At 33.6% G+C, this 15,575-nt stretch overlaps 1 protein-coding gene across 1 annotated transcript in view; it reads right to left on the bottom strand.

Annotated features, from left to right (window-relative positions):
• TENM4 (teneurin transmembrane protein 4) overlaps window positions 1-13,623 on the bottom strand; it is a 2,722,049-nt gene extending 2,708,426 nt beyond the window's left edge. The window contains exons 1-2 of the mRNA XM_049099077.1: window positions 13,372-13,623; window positions 9,993-10,049 (exon numbers count right to left, since the gene is read on the bottom strand). The gene's annotated coding sequence lies outside the window, so the exon portion shown is untranslated. The remainder of the gene's footprint in view (window positions 1-9,992; window positions 10,050-13,371) is intronic.
• Between the last annotated feature and the right edge of the window lie 1,952 nt (window positions 13,624-15,575).

The following is a 15,575-nucleotide window of genomic DNA, read 5'->3' as shown; positions in this document are numbered from 1 at the left end:
GACTCTCCAACAGAGAGAGGAGAAGGAACAAAGAAGGAAATGCACTTGGTTGCAAAGAGAGGAAAATGGAGGAGATGTTCTAAGTAATGATGCCTTGTTGACTTGTCCTATTCAGCTCTCTCTTCTATCCCTATATTATCATACTCTTCTAGCTCCAAAATTCTGTTTCATAACCTAAAGAATATGTGGACCCCACTGGGAATTATGCCAGAAATGAGCCAATATTAAGGTGGTTAGTATGTAGCATGTTTCAGCACATGGTAGCAGAATGTGATGTTGTTCACTGCTAGCCAAATAGGCAGCAAGCTTGCACAGCATAACGGTGAGGCATAGACTTTGGAGCCTTCCAAAAGTTCAAAATAAGCTTGGCTTATTTGAACTTGTTTCCTCATCTGAAAAAGGGATTAATAAGTATACCTATTTTACAGCCATTTTATGAAGATTAAATTAATTAATATGTGTAAAAGGCTATAATTGTACCAGAATATAGTCAGGGTCATATAAAGTATATATTTATACATAAATATAACTGTATATATTTATATATATATAAAAATAGCAATTGGTATCATATAATTTTTATGTCATCATATAGAAGATATATAATCTGAGATATCTATAGATAGATAAATCGGTAGATAGAGATATATAGATCAGTCTAAAGTAATATAGAAATCACAGCTAACTAAATGGAGTATCCAACCTGAATAAGACATAAATATTGTCGTGTAATTTGCAGCAGCCATTTAATTTCATTGTGAAATTAATAGGAAAGTAAGAATCTAATGATTATTGCCCATGTTTTTTAGAGACTGGTATTCTGACCTAAGGGTTATAGGGCCTACAGACTTCAGATGAGATCTATCCAACCTTTTTAGATAAGATCATTGTATTAGTTATTAATTCTGCACAAAAAAAATCATCTAAAAAACTGAGTGATTTAAAACAGTAACTCTTTATGACTTCTCACAGGTTCTGTAGGTTAGAAATTTGAAAGCAATGTAATTGGGAAGTTCTGACTCAGGATCTCCTATTAGGTTACAATAATGAGAATGTCTCAGACAATCATCGGAGAGCCTGACTGGGTCTGGGGAACCCATTTTCAAGGTGGTTCACACACAAGGCTGGCAAATTGGTACAAATGTCAGAAGGCTTCAATTCCTCTCCATATGGGCCTCTCTGGTGGCTACATGAGGGTGTTTAGGGTCATCAACCAGCTTCCCCACACAATGCAATCCAAGAGTTTAAAAGGAAAGCTGCAATGCCTTTTAAATCCCAACCTCAGAAATCAAAGTATCACTTGTCATAGGAGACCACACAAATCCATCAATGTCAGGAAGCAAGTGCTATTATAGGTTACTAGAGTCACAAGTTATAATCATTTGTCCTGAATAGCTGACATGGTCCTTGGTCCACCAATCAGATCTATTGATACTGTAGGGTAATATACTCACTTCTTTAACAAACATTTATTGAGGACCTATAATGTGTCAAATAAAGTGCTACAGGCTTGTTTGCACAAACTGAAGATAACAAAACACTAGATGCAAGAATATAGAGAAGTTTATGCTTTTAGTTTTTTTAAGTTTATGCTTTTATAACTCAGGAGAGTTGGTGATGCAAAATAGTTGACAGTGCCAATAAAAATAGACATCAAGTTCTCTCATGGCTTTGGTTAGGTTAAGTCAGTCCCGCAGATTTTGAGTGACTATAAGTAAACTTATAAAGTTGGGTCTCTACATGTAAGGAAAGAAACATTTCTTGCAACAGTGAGGATCCCACCAATTTGGAGATGTGTTCTGGAGTTTGGGCTAGAAAGACAGAAAACAACAACCAAGGTCATTACTAATCTAGAGAGAGTAACCTCCAGGACTTAATTCATGGAGATGTAGTATGCACAAAGTGAAGGAAGGGGTGTTTATATTTTTAAGATTGGTGTAGGAAAGAGAAAATTAGCCTAGTTTAATAAAGATGATTTTAAGATTATTTGCTTGGTTATACCTTAGGTGGTTGCCTTGATCAGGCAAGTCCAGTTGCTGCTTGTGATTGGTTGCTACTAAATTTCATTTTCTTGGATTCAAGTGCATTGACTCTAGCTTAGGTTTTCCGTTGCTTACATAGGTCACCAAAGTATCAGAGCCACTGCAGTCGGGTCTCCTTATTTAAATAACAGTATATAAATCATGTAGATATTATGAATAGGTATGTTCCTTCCTTCAAAAAAAAGCTAAAACAATGAAGTCTGAGAGTACACCTTATGAGAATATAGCAGCTGAGCTTCTTTTGACAACCATGCCAATTCTCCAGGGCACTCAACGATACACACTGTTAGTGAAATAAAAATCCTCAGAAAATTTAAGTAGCATTAGTTTCATTTCCAATAAAAACTGAACTCTGTCAAACATCTCTTTCAAAATCTAGTAGGTGAGATAAACAAAAATTCTCCAAGTTCTCTGATACCATGTTTACTACCAAATTTAGACAAAGGAGAGAGGGTAAAGCCAATCAGACTTCAGCTTGGCTGTTAAATGGACTTGAACTACAATCATCTTCTTGTGAAACATATCATTAGCACATTTCAACTGGGAAAGATACCTAATATCACTTCACAATTCTTTTTCTAATTACCTTTCTCTCTTCAAAATTCTAGTGAAATGATATTGCATTTACATATCTTTAATGATGCTTCAATCATCCATTATGAATATAGGCAATTTGCAACTTTTATTCAACATACTCAGTTGTGCACTGTTTATGAATTCTGATGTTTATTAGATAATTGACTAATTAAATCTTGTTTAGAACTGAATTATTTAAGCATGCCCCATAGACTCCATTTTTACTTCTCTTAAATTCTAAAAGTCCTCAATGTTCTCTACTGTAAAACTTTGAATAAAGAACCCTCAGTCTTTAAGAGCTCTGAATTCCCACAAAGTTCACATAAATATTTCTTCTATTTTGCTAAAATCCTATAGATAAATATTCACAGTGGTAAGTTGTCATAGGATCTTTCAAGTCACTATAGGATCTATTAAGTCAAGTACTGGTTCATGAGATTACAATGGTCTGAGGTCAATTAAATGTTGCTTTCTGCCAAGCCATTATTCCAGAAGTTTCTGGCTCATTATTTAGAAATTCTTATATTTAGTTTTCTAAACACACAAAATATTATGACAATCACTGTGGTTATGTAAAATATTTAGAAAGGTAAAAAAAAAGAAGCTTTGAAGAAATAATCAAGTCTGAAATTTTTCAGGTTTCTTTGCTCCTGTTTTTACGGTATACAGCATTCCATATTTCTGTAAGTGTTAATGGGAATTTGTCAAGCTCTGATAACTAATTCCATATTTAAACAGATTTAATTATCCAATACACAGATGATTTTCTAAACTGTCCACATTGAGTTTGCTGAATAAATGTTACAAATGAACTATATAAATGATGATTGAAACATTTTAAAATACAAATGCAAACATTTTCATATCTTAAGAGAAAAAAAAGTGAAACTGGAAACAATAATAGAATTTCTTAAAGGTTTTCCCTGGATTTTTGCCTACTGATTAAACTAATGACATCAAGGGACATCCCCAATAACTGCCTATCACTTAAGACCAGTCTTTTCTTAGAGATCAGATGAAACAGCTCTTGCATAGAGAAGACAAAATGTGTTCTTTGATTACTGTAACTTTAGGATTACATCAAAGTTTCATCTGAGGCTTTGAATCCTCTTAAGGTTAAACAAACAGTTACATTTTCAAACAGTATTAGAATTTTAATTTTATGTAATATCTCTTATAAATGCCATTTTTCCACTAAATGCATCAAGATATAATAATTCTAGTCATCATAATCTCTTTAGTCATATAATGTTTAAATATTGATATCTCCCAGTAGATATCAGGAATACATTTTTGAAGGCATGTGGAATAAGATCATAGAAAAAGATCTATCTATCTATCTATCTATCTATCTATCTATCATCTCTCTCTCTCTTTCTCTCTCTCTCTCTCTCTCTCTATATATATATATATATATCCATTTGAGTTCATTTTTATTCTAAAATGTGAAAAACAGGTGTATGATAAACCATTACTCCTGAGTATTCTTTGAGAATACAACTGGTTGCTTCAATTAGTTTGTAGATTTCAGTTTTTCCTTGCTTTTTATTTTTAATTTCATTTATAATTAATATTTTTCCAGTTATTCATTACTACTAGATCTGGAAATCTTATGATTAAAGTATTTTATACTTTCAGAATGCTTATCACAACATAACCAGATTTTATTTATCATCCATATTAACATATATCAATTTTTTTTCAAATAAGATTTCTTGTTCTCATTCTATGACTTTTAAGTGATATGTTATTGAATATTCCCTTTACAAGGAACTTTATAAAACTGCAGTTGTTTATATCCAAATAACATATTTGTATTGATACCTCAGTGATGTCTTCATTGAAGTTTAGTAAGTCAATAGAATAAAATTCTACCTTACTTTGAAATTTATATTTTTGGTTCCCTTTTTTGATAATCCATAAAATATTTATTACTCTGTTAGCCCTTCACAAAATATAAAAGTAAACCACACATATCACCTACTCTTAAAAAGTTTATAGTGTAAAATGTAAAGGCAAGTGTAATAATTCTCACATAAAAGAGAAAATATGTCTTATGAGATATAGAGACAGTCCATGGGAAATCATGAGACCTAAACACTGCCTCTACTTGAGAAGATGAGAAGGTAACAATTCCAGAGTAAGTAGCTTTTGAGATGGAATGTCTTGGAAGTATATGGTTTAGATAAGCAACATATAATGAAAGAAGGCATTTCAGGCAGAAGGAAGACAAATAATGAATTGGTATAAAGGCGGAAAATCACAAAGTAACACAGAAAAAAATTACTTCAGTCTAGCTGGATATTGTTAGATCTAAAATGGTGGTGTCTGAAAAAGCTTACTAGTTTGAATCCAAACTATAATCAACCTTTCTCATTTTTGTGAACAAATTGTGGATTACTATCTATAAACCCTTCATGAAAGATGTCAAGATAGTGAAAGAATGAATATGCAAATATAATATATAAATGCATATTAATAAAACATATACATGAACATATGCTAATTTGAATATATACATATTACATATTCTATATATATAATTTATAGTAAATCATTTGTGGGTTAGCAAGAGCATTGAGGCATTAACTCCTAAGTGTATGGAAAATATCTCTGCAACACTAAAGCACTGTTGAACCCCCTTTTGAAACAGGCTGAAAGGAAACACACCAGCTTTCTTCCCTCTATAAAAACAGCATTACTCTTTATGGCAAATTTATTTCTGCCCTGTATAACTCTTGTGCTCATTTATATATTTGTTCCACAAGTGTTTCTTAAGTGTCTAAAACATTTATGGCATGGTGGTAAAAGTAGGGATTATTAAAATACACATACTAAATATGTCTATTATTTTAAAATACTTTGTAAAACATCTGGGAGAGAGGGGGAAAACAGGGATGAAAGAACTAACTTTAAAAAAAGGAGAAAGAAAGAAAGAAGAAAGAAAGAAAGAAAGAAAGAAAGAAAGAAAGAAAGAAAGAAAGAAAGAAAGAAAAGAAAGAAAGAAAGAAGAAAAAGAAAGAAAGAAAGAAAGAAAAAGAAAGAAGAAAGAAAGAAAGAAGAAGAAAGAAAGAAAGAAAGAAAGAAAGAAAGAAAGAAAGAAAGAAAGAAAGAAAGAAGAAAAAACTTTTATACAAATTCAATCCTGAGTGCCTAACAGAGTCCACTTCAAGAAACCATACATTCTGCCCTGGGGAGATGAAAATGAAGTCATACTTAAAGACTGTACAGGCACCAGTTATTTTAGTAGTAATTCTTGTATATTAATTCAGGCTTCAACAAGACATCTAGAAAACTTTATCATGCATACATATTCTTTAAGTATTTTTATTATCTTGATTTTTAAAATATTCTTAAGGAATTTTTCCCTTATAGTTCTTTCTTCTATCATCCTGTATTTCATATACCACATAGCCAGAGTACCCAACACCATTAGCTTTCCTGAAGGGATCAACAACTGAATCTACTTGACAAAAATCAGAACAGATATTTGGATTTATTGAGGCCAAATAAAACACCTCTAGATTTTCTCTCTCCTTCTAGCTACCATGTACACACTGGTGCTCAAAGAAAATTCAGTGTAACCCTCTTTCTTAGGACCAAAATTTCATTTAAAATCCAATGATTTGGTTATAGTTATGTCTCCATTTATGGCTTAAGCTCCTACTAGGAAATTCCAAGATTCTAAATGTAAATTGCTATGCCACAGATAAACAGGTTAGTATATTCCTGGTGGAATTTTCGGTAAAGCATATTACTCTTCTTTCTTCAGGTGTGATATTGCATGTAAGAGAGGGGACTTAAGATCGTTCTGTAAAAGAATCTTCCACCAGAAAAATCCAATTTGATAGTTCTTTGATATTCTTAGTAAAATAGATAGGCATACATTTTTTTGACAACTGGTCAACATTCTAGGAGTCCTACTGCTATCAGTAGTATATATATTACTATTATTTATTAATGGCCAAGGAAGTGATGGGCACTGTAGTGGCTAGCTCTTAAGTATTACTAATCTACATTTTTCAGACAAGGTAATTGAGATTCAGAGGCTTTAGATGACCAGCCTAAATTAGCAGCTGCCAGAGAGTAGGGGAGGGGATTCAGCACTAAGCTATAATTTTTTACATTGAGGTCAGTCAGTCAATTGGTGTCTCACGGTGCACCCCCATCGCACGCATCCTTTAGTTACTGTCTCTTCCTTCTTGAGTGTGTTACTGCTAAAAATCCACTTAACCAGGCACTGTGAGTAAGAAAATCAAGAGTCTGGGACTTACAATTCAAATGCATTGCCTACTCTGATTTATATAAAGTCTTTGAGTTTCCCTATATACTGAATGGAAGCAATTCATGGAAACTGCTTTTGTGAGGAATAGGTTTTATAAGAATTTCATGTTAGGAAATAAAGTGAAAACTGAGGGTTTCTCACATGTTTGGGAAAATATTCTTCTTACAGGGAGCTTTATCCAAGTTGTCCACTATTGTGTAGGAAAGGTTCCAGTTATTCCTCCACATGTGGGATGGCAAAAGGCATCCACTCAAAGAAAACAGCATGTAAAAGGCCTGGATACATGAAAGGCTTTATCCTATAAATGATGAAAGAACTAGTTTTCTACCCTGAAAAATGACGAATAGGTAGAGATATGGCTAAAAGGAAGCAGGTCCATTTTGAAGGGTCTTTTCTGCCTATCTAAAAGGGGAGGATGTCACATTAAATGTGTGAGAGAGAGAGAGAGAGAGAGAGAGAGTGTGTGTGTGTGTGTGTGTGTGTGTGTGTTTATGTGTGTCTATGCTCAGAGATGGGCAATTCAGGCTTCTCAAGAATAGCATGGCCAAATTTGCTCTATGGAGATTATATTAGAGTGGGAGGTGATTTGGAGAGGTACGCTATTATTGCAGGGATTAGGGAGATGGAAATAAAAATAGGATTGGGATACTTTACAGATCTATTTAATTTGTACTTAACAATGACCTTATAGCTTGCCAGTTCTAAAACCTAAACCAAACCAAACCCCCAAAAGTAATAATTTATTTGCTGTCTGTCAGAAAGTATGCTATTAGTAAACTTTGCTAGAAATTTATTTTCCTTTTTACCTCCAAGGCGTCTTTTTATCCTTCTATGTTTCTCTTCTTTCCTGAAAGTGGCTCAAAAATCAGCATTAAACTTAGGATGTTATGTATGGCATTTATGTCATGAATTCACGCAGGACACTGAATGGATAAATGGGGAGTAGTCATCTGTTTGAGTTAACCATAGTTGCTAATAAGAGTCAACTGGTAGGAAATCTTCATTTAGAGAAGACAAATCCATACTATTCTGGAGATTTAAACTTCTCACTTTCTCAAAGAATTTCATTCAACATATAAGTTGTTTTGGCCAAATAATTAGCAAACCTTTTATGGCAAAATTCCTTCTAAATTATGAAACTGGATTGTAATTGGTAAAATCAATTTCTTGAATAATGTCACAGGAGGATGGATATCTACCAAAGAAGAAAAAGAAAGAAAAATCTCATTCAATAGTCAAACTAGCCATGATTTTTTTAAGATATAACAGCTTAGAGATGGGCAGTGAGCATTAATTAAAACACAATAAACTAGTGCATAACTCTTTATAACAATATAATAGTACCCTCATAGCAAACATTTCCCTTTTACAGAGGCAATTTTACATCTTTGGTAAAGCCTCGCTCAGAAATGTAATTCTAGAACCACATTTTGCCATATGGCAGTTTACCATTTGACAACATAATTCATCTATGGAAAATAAGACCTTCTCTACATGTTCTAAGCCACTATCTCCATATGGTAAATGAAAAGCTTATTACATTGAAATCAGGGCATGTAGGATAAAAATAGTGACTACAGCATTAAAGTTCTGCTTGCTTCAAGAATTATACTGCCCCAGATGCATCTTTCACTGTTCTCCTGCCTTATGCTCCAGCCACTCCAAACTATTTACATGTTCAAAATACACTCGTATTTGGCTTCCTACCTATGCACAAGCTGTTCCACTTTCCTGAAACAATCCTGTCTTCGGTCCCTCCCCTTTGCTTAGCTAACTCCTATTCAACCTGAAGTTTTCATCCACTACTAACTGGGTTAGGTACAACTTTCATTATTAGCACTGCATGTTATATCCAACATGGCAATTAATATTCACATTGTAATTCAAAGTATCTTGTTTTTCTCCCCTATCAGATGGAAACATCCCTGAATGTAGAGAAAAACTCTGATTTTTACTTCACACTTAGAGTGCATTGAATGACTAAATGTATAAATAAGTAATTGACAGGAATGAATGAATGAGTAGGTGAATACTAACTTAGGTAAGATTGCATTGTACTTATTATAGGCAACCTCATCTGACACTTAAATTGTGCCATCTACTGACAAACATCCCTAAATATTCTTTATTGCCAGCCTACCCGAGTGCATAAGTAATAGGCCCTGGTATGTATTTCAGTTAATTGTACCTTGCTAGATTAGACTCTTTGATCCAGATCATTGACACTCAAACTTTAATATGCATAGATATCACTTGAGTGAAAAAATACTGAAAGTCCGTATTTGTGGTTCTACCATTATAGATTCTAGCTAAATAGGTCTAAAACAGGATCAAGAATTATGACTTCTTAAAAAATATTTAAGATAAGTCTCATATAGGTGATTCAGGGACTGTATTTTGACAGACTTCTCCACTAAAAAAGAAAGGTGCTTGGTGGGACATATCCTGCCATGCATGAAGCCATGTAAGTTTGAACTGTTGCTCTTTGAGGCCAGTATGAAGTATCTTTTAAAAAATAGTCTAGAATTTTCTAAGGACAAATATGAAAGGAAAGTTTCTTTCCTCTTTTAAAATATACGTATTCCATCTCATTTTAATCCTCACAACAATAAGTTCTTAGGTTTAAATCCTTATTTAAACTTTTCTAAAAAGAAAAGCAATTGATATTTTTTGTTCTTTAAAATAAGACAGCAGGCTCTTAAAGAGATTAAGGGACTTGAGAGAATTCAAAAAAGTAAGCAGTAAAACGGTAACCTGGAACACTTTAATTCCAGAATTTGTGTCCATTCTTCTCCCACCTTACTACATTGGATACCTGGGAAGCATAATGTGTTAACCACAACCTATCTGTCTAATGACAAGAATCCCAGAAACCCAGTTAGTTGTAATAGTCAAGGTAGTTGATTGTAGTAATCATAAAAAGGCCAAAAGGAGTTAATTGATGATGAATCTGAGGAGCAGAGCTCTGAATTGTGCCAGACCCTGCACATGTGGGCTGTGGCCAATGAAGGCAAAAATGCTTTGTGTGTCCAGTGAGACCAAGTAAAGTAACTACTTGACACTGATCATGCATCAAACCTTGAGCTTACCAGCAATGATCTCATCCTTGGTGATAAGACATTCTACTTGTCTTCAAAGTTTATAGTCTATTAAGGAAGAGAGATGAGTAAATAAAATAAATTATCATGAATGCAAAAATGGAGATCCTGGAGGAACTTTAGAGAGTCCACAAAATGATGCCAAACAGATAAACCAAGATAACTCCATGAAGAAGATAGTGTCTAAACACAACTGGGATGGTAAAACACTCCACTTTATTCAAGTCTCCACTCTTGTAAAGCTGTGGGGCTTTCTGTCCAACAAACTCTCTCAGCAGGATTAAGCCAAGGATTCAATTTCATTTTAATTGTGTTAAATCCCAGAAGACTCGAAAAATTGCAAATGTAGTCCCTGTGGTGAAAGACTGTACCAGTATCCTCTTCATGCTTAACTGAAGCAGATATAAAACCCACTAATTAACAGAGGCAAAAAGAGTAATTTAAGTTTTTATTTAATTGAAAGCTCATAACTTACAACACAACAATTACTTAATTAGATCATTCTTATATTAATCTCTCTCCCTATGCTTCTATTCTTGTGTTTAATTTCCATCAAGTTAGCTCACCATACCTTGGGATTTAATAAAGTTTTCTTAACTCATTTTTGTATAGACAACCATTGTTCTACATATTCAGGAAGTGGGTTCTACAGAATCTATCTTGAGTACCCATTATATAGATAGAGAAGAAATAGCTGAAAAATAATTATATAAGAATAAAAGGATGATTTCAATTTTTTTTGACCCTTCTTTCTTCTTCCAAAATTTTCTATCCCCAAACTCTCAGCTCTGAGAGTGGATTTGGAAGTTATTTGAATTCTCATTGTTGTAAAATATGACAATACTCTCTGACAGAGGGACTGCATCTTTGTTCATAATATTAGAAATAGATACAGAGTTATCCTTAGTGATCTTTGCACCAAGGTTATGACTATGGCCTCTGTTCCAAAGATAAGGAATTTCTTTAAAACACATAGCACATACACCAACTCTTCTGTCATTTGATTGATTCAGAATGCTCTCCTATATACTTGGTGTCAATTTTCCTTATTCTTTACCAAATGATAGCATTGTTGTATATACATGACTAGAATTGCATGGGGGTGGGGGGAGCTGGACTGTGGAAGAACTGGGTAAGGAGTCCTTTTCAATTTTAAGTTTACTACCAAGTTTAAATTATATCACATAATTTATATTATAAAATAATGCAGCAACACAATAGAAAACCTGGGAAGTGTAATATGAAAAACAAATAGGCTTACCACTGTAACCCAAGGAGTCACAATTTTTGATGTTTTTTAATAATAATATCTCAATGATTAATCACACCATTATCACTTTGTAGCATAAGCATTTATCCATGTCTCCTGCAGAACTTTGTTCACTCACATCTTCTATCTCTCTATATCCATACCTTTCTTTATTTCTCTTTCTCTCTCTCCTGCATCTTCAGTCTTTTCTTTGTCAATCTCCACTTCATTCATTATTGTTCAGTTTACCATTATTTGGTTTTGGGCCTCAATCCTCTACTGAAATCATTCAAAGGCCAAAAATGACTTCATACTTTCATAAATGCAATGGATACTTGCAGTTCTTATCCTTAATTTATTTTAGGGATGAAACAGAAGATAGGGATAGTTAGGCAAAATGTTATTAGAATCAGGAGCAAGGAGTATAATGGAACATGTTAGAAATCTTGAGATGACATAGTTTAAATGTTCTAAATTGTCCGCATTTTTGCACTATGATTCTTTTTTTCAAGACTGAAGAGTTACGGAGTCAGGAACAGAGAAAATGATCATGCAGATATGATAGAATAAAGTTGGCCTGTTCTTCATTCTTTGTCTTTTGGACTTGAAAGCTTAGGACTAGTAGTACTATAAACAACAGCCTCATTTTTTTGTCTCAGACTCATGGTCTCTCCCCTAGTTCGGGCCCCATTAGTAAGCTATGTTAACAATTGCAGTATCTTCTAACCTAGTCTCCAGACAATTCTCTCACTAACCGAAACTCACAATCATGAGATTGGTCTTTCACATGCAGAAGTGCTATATCTAAAATGGCCAACGTTTTATCACTTCAACACAACTGTGGTAATAATTTCGTGGTGTTTTGCTTTACATAATTGTACTTCTATTACATAGATTAGTATTTGCCCTATTATTATCACTTTGCATTAGTATAAGCATTCCCCCAAGGTTCCCAAGAATGCAGGAATAGGAAAGACTTATCAGAGAACTTAAATGAGTGTTGTTTCAATGCTATCAGAACCCTTATTTTAGAAACTCAGTAATTACAAGGTACAGATAATGGATATTAATAACTAAGATCATGCACTGTGGAGCCAGACTTCCAGGATTCAAATCTTGCCTCAAACTACCTACTCTGTGACTTAACAAGCAGTTTGACTCTCCTGTACCACAGTATCTATATTGAAGAAGATACAATATTTATGGTTGTTGTGAAGATTAGGTAACGTATTACTGGTAAGCAATATAGGTGTTTAAAACAGTGTCTGGCACAAGGTAAGACATAGTTACTAACTATATATAGTAACACATACATATACATATATTATAAACATATAATATTACTGCATCTATATGTATTACACATATATATGTATGATGCAAGTAACATTATTGTATCTGGAAAACATGAAAAAAATACACACATTACATTTTATGGGAGGAAGCAATTTAGTATAGTATAACAAATAAGGACTGGATTTCAGACCTCATATCTAATTTAGTCCTAATAATAGTTATTGTGTAACTTTGGGCAAATCTCCCTAACTAGCTAATTACAATAGCAATTATATTCTACAGATTTCATGGATGAGGAAACTAAGGTTTACAGAGCCTCTTGACGAATGTTTCACAAATGGAAAATGAAGCCAAGGACTCAAAGGCATTATCCTTTAACATTGCTGCCTCTGTAAAATACATGTTTGAGTCAAGTCATCTTAAAAATTCTTTAAGAAACATCAACTACACAATAGTGTAAAATACACATTACACAATAATGTAAAATAGCAACTTCAACTATGAGTAAATGAATATGGTTGTCCTACTCAATTAAAATTTATTAAGTGAAACTTTATTTAACTCTTTTTAATATAGACACTCCTGCTAACAACATAAAATCATGTCTGCTGAGAACAAAAATACTATCCTTTCCGTTACTGTGAAATTCATTTTTCTTTCTCTATTTCTTAACATAGACATTTAAGGATTGTTCTTTTTTTCTTCCTTCCTGCTTGTTTGACTGTGATGGAAAATATATAATGAAAACCTTTTTACTGTCAAGAACTGTTCCAGTGTATTCAGAAGCTCTGTTAGTAACAATAGATATCTTTATGTCAAAATTACCTTTATCGAGATACTTCCTCTTTCTTCTTTGATTCAAAAGCGTGTTTTACAATAGCAGCACCATGCCTACATTAAGCATAAACTTCAGGAAGTACAACTGAATAGCATAATATGTTCAGTGCCAAAGTTCACACTTTCTCGAACCTTAGAAATAGCACCCTCCCTTGCAGGTTTCAAAAAGTGTCTCTTTACCAGGAATATAACAAAGCTTCAAAGGTTCCAGAGTCAGGCTCCAGGCTCCTGTAATTGGAGGGTGGATATCTTCTCACTGAAAACAGTGCCCAAAATAGAACAGAAATAAGCCAGATGGTCCTGACTAGAAACTCAATGAGAAAGCTTATATATTAATAAATCCCCAGTTATGAATTAAAGATAAACATTATTTAATGTAGAAATATCATTACAGTCCAAGGAGAACTGATGAAACTAGAAACAACTTCAGAAATATTTAAGCCAAGTGTTTCTATTTTAATCAAGGAAACTGAAGTCCAGAGAGGTTAATGAGGTACTGTCTTGCAGCAAATTCAGGGAAAAACAGAAACTGGAACTCAGTAGTTCAGATTCTTATTACAATGTAACTAAATACATGTTTTTCATAATCTGCCATTTAGCATGTAAAACTAGAATCCTGCCAGCCTACCAGAGATTGCCATCCTATTGATATTAGACATTTTGCTCTGCTTTTATTTTTAGGTGAACTAAAATGGAGCATTCATGAACACTTTATTGCACATCAAGCTGTTAAAAATGTATGTTCAAGCTAAAACTGAAGTGGGAGAAACTGTGTCGGTGATGCTAACAGGGAAACTGTCATGTCACTACAGGAAAGGGGATTAACATTTTCAAATCTAAAAGTAAGCAAAAAGTGACTTTTCCTGCTTAGTAGTTTAAAGGTCTCTCTTCTTGGTGCAAGTAGTAAGGATGCAACCACCAGAAAGAGAACTAATTCCACGTAGGGAACTTGAAGATCTCTTGGATCAGGGATTGAGAGCTATGACATCCTGAGTCACACTCAAATTTCTCAGATTAGTTTACAAGAAAGCAAAGCAAAGACTGTATAAAAATCATAATGCAGACTGAGAATATCAATACTGCACTTGGGACAAGTGAATAAAGACAGAGATACATTGTGTTGTAAAGACTTCACCATGAGAATATAAAATCCAGCTAAAAATCTGATGATGTGAAATGGCAGCAATATGTCATTAGCAGAAAAAACAGAATGAACCAACACAAATATATTATTCCACTGGCCAGATAGGTTGCAAATTATTCCCAGCTGGTTTCTTTGCTTTAGGAACCAAAGAATGATAGAGTTATCATTCGTTAGAACCTGAGAGCCATTAAGTATGGTTAAAATTAAAACCGTTAAAATTGCATAGGTGTGCATTAATAAATGCAATTTTTGTGGAAGTAGATTTTTCAAATTTTGGGTTTAGTCATTTAAAAAATTACCTGTAATCTTCATAACTGCGTGAGTTTAAAACATTCACGTTGGGGCACCTAAATGGCTCAGTTAAGTGTCCAACCCTTGATTTCAGCTCATGTCATGATCTCAGGCTCATGAGATCAAGCCCCATGTCAGGCTCCACACTCACTGTGAAGTCTAGTTGGGATTTTCTCTCTCTCTCTTCCTCTGCCCCTCCCCTATGCTCTAAATAAATAAAGAAACCATTAAATAAATAAAATCTTGAAAAAAATATCCATGTCACCCCCTTGATGTTAAAGATATACAGATATCAAGACTGGGTAGATCTTATCTCTACAGAAACATACACACAAACACAAAAAAGAAACCCCACCTAAGATAGCAGAACTCTATGCTATATATCATAAACATACACAATGCATACACACACATACAACTGTTCTATGAATTCCATCTGGGAGTCCTCTATATTACTGTAAAATTAGAAAATCAGAGACTGAGAAGCAAATGTCACATAATCCAATCCTGCAACTCAAAACCTAGAGGTATGTGGCTGCTCAGCCTCTTTTTGACAGTTGGAAAAATCTAGTTTTGTGTACCCTACTCTGTAACTGTTTGAACAGAGGGTGTTTAGATTTTGATAGCTATTATATAGATCTGGTTTTGCTTTATTTTTTTTGTAAACACTATTATTATTTTGTAAAGATATTTCCTGTGTTGATTTTCTCTATTTGAACTCACAAAACTTTTATTTTAATGACACATGGTGACATTT

This window comes from Canis lupus, chromosome 21 (genome assembly GCF_003254725.2).
Source record: "Canis lupus dingo isolate Sandy chromosome 21, ASM325472v2, whole genome shotgun sequence".
NCBI classification, from domain to species: domain Eukaryota; kingdom Metazoa; phylum Chordata; class Mammalia; order Carnivora; family Canidae; genus Canis; species Canis lupus.
The sequence above is the reverse complement of the archived record's forward strand: the minus strand, read 5'-3'. Positions and strand labels throughout refer to the sequence as shown.